Below are 6086 nucleotides of genomic sequence, written 5' to 3' on the forward strand. Positions count from 1 at the left end.
CAGCACCAGGATACTTAGGGTCACATGGACACCCCAAGAAGACAATGTCACCTAGGCCAGGGCAACACTGAGTGTCCTGAATGGCGGGGCAATGGCAGCCTCCTTCCCACAGCGCGGGCCGTTTGCTGGGGGCAAGCAGAGAGGAAGCCTGTGCAGAGTCCACAGATCACTGGCACCAGGTACAGGCCACCGTGTGGCTTCTGGTGGACTGCGTGTTGTGTCAGCCGGTGGGCAGTGTGGAGGGAACACCGCGATGAGCCTCTCTAAGCATCTCATTAAAACTAGGGCCCTCGTGCCAGGGAGAAGGCACTGACCACGCGCTCCCAGGCTGTGTCAGGGGCTAGGGCCACGTGCCACGTGAAAGTGAGCTGGGTCCTCAAATGTCCCTGGACAGGGATAAAAACATTCCTGTGTTTGGGACTTCCCCCCCGCCCGAAGCAGGCCACGGATGAGCAGCACATGGTGTTTCTGGGTCTCTGTGAGGCAGGCAGCACCGGCCAGCCCTGGCTTTCTGCTGCGAAGCCGCAGCAGGGTCACCAGCTGGTGTGGGCAGAGAGGGCCAGGAAGGCGGGGCCGTCAGCGCAGAGCTCGGGTGAAGGGAGGCAGCGGGAGGTGAGGCCACAGCAAATGTGGGCAGAGGGGCCAGGGCAGCAGGTCCCGCTCGCTTCCCAGGGTCTTCGTGCGATACCCACCCCAGGGGGAGAGCTCAGGGTCGGGAGGCTCCCTGGGGAGAGGGAAGAGGAAGCCCAGGGCGCTCTGGTCCTTCTGATGGCGGAGCGTCTGATCCGCCCCAGGGATTTCGCCCCCGGCTGTTTCTCTGCGATGGGGCAGCGCCACCTGCCGTCCGCTTCACGCACTTCGTGTTGGGCCCTCAGCCCGCTGGGAAAGCCGGCTGCAGCGGCCGGCAGCAGCAGCCGAGCACAGAGGAGTGCCCCTGACTTTGGTGTTTCAGACCCTTTGACCTTCCCGAAGGGGTAGCTGGCTTTTTTTTTTTTGGTCCTAGGTCAAACAATTAAATTGGTTGTTTCCTAATTATGCAAATGATAAGGCTTATTTAAAATAAAATAATAAATTTTAGAAAACCAAGAAGAAGAAGGTAAACGTTTCACCCCGAGACTGCCGTGTTGGCTCCGGGAGCCACCTTCCTGCACATCCGGGAGCAGCAGCCAACCCGGATGCGCGCCGGAGCCCAGGGCCGGACGTGAGTCCTGACCCCACCTCTTCCTAACCTCGAAAGCTAGGCAGGTGCTTCTCCTCTGCCCACCTCGGCTTCCCCCTCTACGAAATGATGGCGAAAGCACGGCCTTCGCAGTGTTGCAGTGAGGCTTAAGTGGGTTAATCGTCTATGAAGGGCTTACAGGTAAGGAAACTGAGGCACAGAGAGGGTAAGTGCTGTGCCAGAGGTCACACAGCTCAGGTGCATGCAAACCCTGGTGCGCGTGGCTTCATTACCACGTTCCTCCGCCGCTTTGTTCCAACAAGCTGCTGTGGCTTCCCGTGGCTCCTGAGGCCCCGCTGTGGCCCGGAGAAGAGCAGGCAGTGTTTCTCCGCAGGACAGCCCCGTCCCGCCGGCAGGGAGGGCTCTGGGGCTGCGGCCAGCTCTGCCCTGAGACCCTAGTGAGTCCCTAACCTCTCTGAGCCAGGCCTGTCTCATCTGGAAAACGAGAGCATGGCAGTACGTCCTTCCTGGGATTCTGCTGAGGGTTAAATGAGTTAATTCGCCCTCCAGCATGGGGAAGGATGTTTAATTTGCTCACAACTCAGCACCTCGGGGTCTGAGTTTATTGCTTCCAAACCATCCAAAGTGCAAAATGTCCACATTACATGGTCACATGTCAGCTCCCATTTTAACCTTTATGATTTATGGACATCAAAATAAAGGGTTCCATTCACGGGAAGAAATCCTGCTCTGTTAGAGGGAATGGGAGTGTGGATTCTCTATTTAAAAGCCTCTGCTTGTTTGAAAGATTGCCCAGACAGTCTCCAGTAAAAACGTAGGATGACCACTAAGATTGGCGAAGTCACTGGGCTCATGGGAGGAACTGGCCGCAGGGGAGAGGGAGGGGGACCAGGAGGGGCTCCCAGATCCTCCGGACCTGTGGCTCCACCACGCGCTGGGGAACAAGTCGCCAAAACTTTTCGCCTTGGTTTCCTCAACTACAAATGCAGTCAGATACGGAGCAATTTCAACCAACAGGGGTAAGGGTAGCCGGGTGCCCTGCACAGTGGCTGGCAGCAGGGGTGGCTACTTAGCGGTGTGCAGAGAGAACTCGGGGTGCCGGGAAGACAGGACAGAGCGGGCAGCCCTGACGCCCGGGGTCACAGCCTCCCTGCAGGCGTCCGACGGAGCAGCCCTGGCCTGGTCGCATCTCTGCACTGCCTATCCTGGGACCTGCCTGGTGGAAATCACCCCACTCAGGGGCCCTGCTTTTCTCTTCCAGAAAACACCCCTGGCTTTGTCTTCCTCCTTCTACCTTAGTGGCAAGTTAGAGACAACCCACGAAGGAGGAAAGGCCGTGGATGCCTCTGGCTCAGGCTACGATCAGCTGCATTTGAAGCTTACGTCACTCCCCGCTCACTGGGTGGTGACGGACTAGCGGGTGCCTCTCTGTGTACCTCAGTCATCCTGTCTGTGAAATAGGACGTCCCTCAAAAGGGGCTGTGAGGACCAGGTGGAATTACACATCTGTGTGTCTATGTATAGATGTCGTATCATCAATAATACAAATATGAACATACGCACATATAAATACATCATATAGCTTATGAATATGTAAGGGGGCCAGATAAAGGGGAAGGGAGCGTAGCAAGCCTCGGTTGGTTATTTCTACTAGGGGCTGGGGCTGTGAGGGTTACAACTGTGGAAACAGAGTCATCTGCAAGCCCCTCCTGGGGGCTCGGAAACGCTCCTGGGAAGACTAGAAGAGGGGAAGGGAAGGAATGAATCCTCACAGCGGCTCCTTTGGCAAAAAGGCAGAAAGCTCCGCACCTCGTGCCAGTGAGATCAGCGGGCCCTGGTCCCTTCAAATGCCGTGTGAAGGTGTCGCAGATGAGCCCGCAGAGCGTGGGGCCGATTAGTGACGTCTGCTGTGGGTGCCGGCTGGAGAGGTTTACCCTAAACTTACCATCCCTAGACCTGGTGACTGCGCCTCTTTTTAAATGCTGTTGTCATGTGACGTGTTACCCTCTCTCCACTCTTGGCTAAAATGCCAGTCTGTGGTTCTCACAGGCGGCTCTCCCTGGGTGACCTTCTTCATGTGGCTGTCCCAGCCTTTCCTATCTGCCGTCTGTGTCTTCATCGGTTCCATCCTCCTCGTGCGATGTCTGTGGCAAGGGACAAGAGGGTCAGTGGTGGAGAACTAGGGAGGCCAAACAATGCCCACAGGAAGCTGGGGCAGGGGACAGAGCTACGGAAGAGGCGGGAGCACTTGTCCAGCAGGGCAAGCTGCACCCAGGAGCTGAGGGGCTGGCAGGGTGGGACAGGAACTACCTTGCCCACCCAGGGAGCAAGCACAGACTCTAGGGGCAAGAGACCAGCGTCCGAGTCTCAGCTCTACCACTGCCTGGATTTGGGACCCTGGACAAGTCCCTTAAGCCTCCCGAGCGCAGCTTTTTTCCTTTTGTGACCATTACCCGCTTGTGTATTTAATGAATCCTTATCCAAAGGCTGGGCTGACGCTGCCAGGGACGTGCCGCCCCACTCACAAGGAGCTTCCACCCCTTGGGCCTGGGTGGGAGGGATGGGCGGACGCAGCAGAGCACTGGCTTTGGAGCAACCACGACCTCCACTGGGCTCAGCTCTGCCAGAACCCGCTGTGGGACCAGGTGGGAAAAGTCACTTCTGCCTTTGAGGCCCCCGACTTTTCATTTGCACAAATGGGAACAGCGTTTTCCTACATACAGTATTAGACCGCGCACGCGGGCCGTGCACACAGGGACGCGTGAGCCGTGCGCCTGTCCCACCCGGGCGCGCTGGCCAGTGCGATGAGCAGAGCTCCCAGCACCCACCCCCAGCGCTCCATAAACCGCTTTTAGAAGTAGGAGACGAATGTTACAAAGAGTATCTTGGCTATCATTCCAAATATTATTTAATAGGAAAAAAATCCCTGTACAGTGATGAATATTAGAAAACACATGAAGTTCCAATGCTCCTTAAGGTGGTGGGATTATTTTTCTTGATGTTTTCTAAACACTTTCTACTGCCTGTTTTTAGAGTTCCACCGCACCTTTATACTGCGGTCATTTTGCAGCACGGGGAAATCCTATGCAAATATTCTTTTCCACAAATTGCAGGCCCGGACCCAGCTTTGAAAGCTTTAATGAAGAACAAGAGTTTTTTTTTTTTGAGACAGAGTCTCACTGTGTTTCCCGGGCTAGAGTGCTGTGGCGTCAGCGTAGCTCACAGCAACCTCAAACTCCTGGGCTCAAGCGATCCTCCTGCCTCAGCCTCCCGAGTAGCTGGGACTACAGGCGTGCGCCACCATGCCCGGCTAATTTTTTCTATATATTTTTAGTTGTCCAATTAATTTCTTTCTAATTTTAGTAGAGACAAGGTCTCGCTCTTGCTCAGGCTGGTTTCGAACTCCTGAGCTCAAACAATCCGCCCGCCTCGGCCTCCCAGAGAGCTAGGAAGAACAAGAGTTTTTAAAGGTCCTTATTCCAGGACCAATCGCAGCTCTTCTGCTACACGGAATTGTGAACTATTTACGTCGCTCGGATTGGACTTTGCACAGAAACCATGTAGGCAAAGGCCCTGCAGAACGTCAGTACGGACTCCTGGGAGCCCCAGGCCAGTAACCCAGCCCTAAAGCAGGGGTGTGAGGTGCGCGTGCAAAGCTGCCTGAGTCCAGCCAGGCCCTGCACGTCCACCCCTGTCCCAAGCAGTGCTGGGCTTGGGGTGAGGAGCCACCGAAGGTGGAAGAGGCCTAACAGCAGGGCCTGGGCTTCACCCTGAAGATACAGACACTTTTCCGGATGTTAAAACTGTATGTCCCATCCGCTTCCCCCTCCTTTTGGGTAGAAGCAGGACATGAGCTGGGTGCCTGCTCCCAGATCCCACAGAGAGGCCGAGACCCTTCCATTCTTTATCGGCTCACACTTGGGAGCAGCTGGCTCTGCTGGCTGTGTTTTTATGCCGTTAATGTTAAGACACTCTTTATTTGTTGCATCTGGCAGCATTAGAAAGGATACTACTAAGTAACTACATAAAACGGTCTAGTTAATGTTGCTACTTGGAGAAGTGTTCTTCAGATAGGTCATCTTGGTGGGCTCATTTGGATTCCATCACAATTAAAATCGGGCGATCTATGGGGGTCAAAGGAATAAATTCCTCCTTGAATGCAAGGTCTTGCCCATGAAACCCCTTCCTATACCAACATCACACAACATTCTATTATCTCCAAAGCCTTCTTTTATGTTTAGATATTTAAGTAGCCTGGAATTTATTTTTATGCATGGCCTGATTCAGAAATCCTAGTTGCTTTTTTCACCCTCCAAAACAGCAGCCCATAGCTCTCAGTCCATCTCTTAAGAAGCAAACCCTTCCCCTCTGAAACTCCTCTCGTGCCCCAGACTCCACCACTTCGGGACTCTCTCCTGTTCTACCGATCTGACTGCTGCCGCGCTGCCGCGTGACGTCCTGAAGCTGCAGAGTGAGTTCTGGTGCCCAGAGCGCGAGGCTTTTCCTCGCCGTGGCTACTGCTGAGCATTCACTGTCCGCCTTACCGGCCTCCGTGAGAAACGCTTGTTGGGATTCTGCTTGTCAGGGACGGGGTGCCTTAGTGCAGGGGGCGTAGTATCCTCATAACACCAAACCCTCCGGTCCGGAACACAACATGTCTTTATTCGCATCTTTCACCTTTCGGGAGTTTTATCACTTAGTCCGTGTGAGCCCTGAACTGCCCATCGGGTGTCTTCCCAAGCACTTACGAGTCTGTGCTGCAGTTGCATTAAAAACAGCTTTCTAAGGAGCCGTGGACACTGCGGGAGAGTGACGGGGTTGTCTGTGTGCCTTGTTTGGCACTCCATGGAGTTTTTCACTATGAAGTCAAATCTTTCTTTAGCTGAAGGCAATTTTTTTTTTTTTT

Source organism: Propithecus coquereli, unplaced genomic scaffold (genome assembly GCF_000956105.1).
Source record: "Propithecus coquereli isolate 6110/MARCELLA unplaced genomic scaffold, Pcoq_1.0 Scaffold701, whole genome shotgun sequence".
NCBI lineage: Eukaryota > Metazoa > Chordata > Mammalia > Primates > Indriidae > Propithecus > Propithecus coquereli.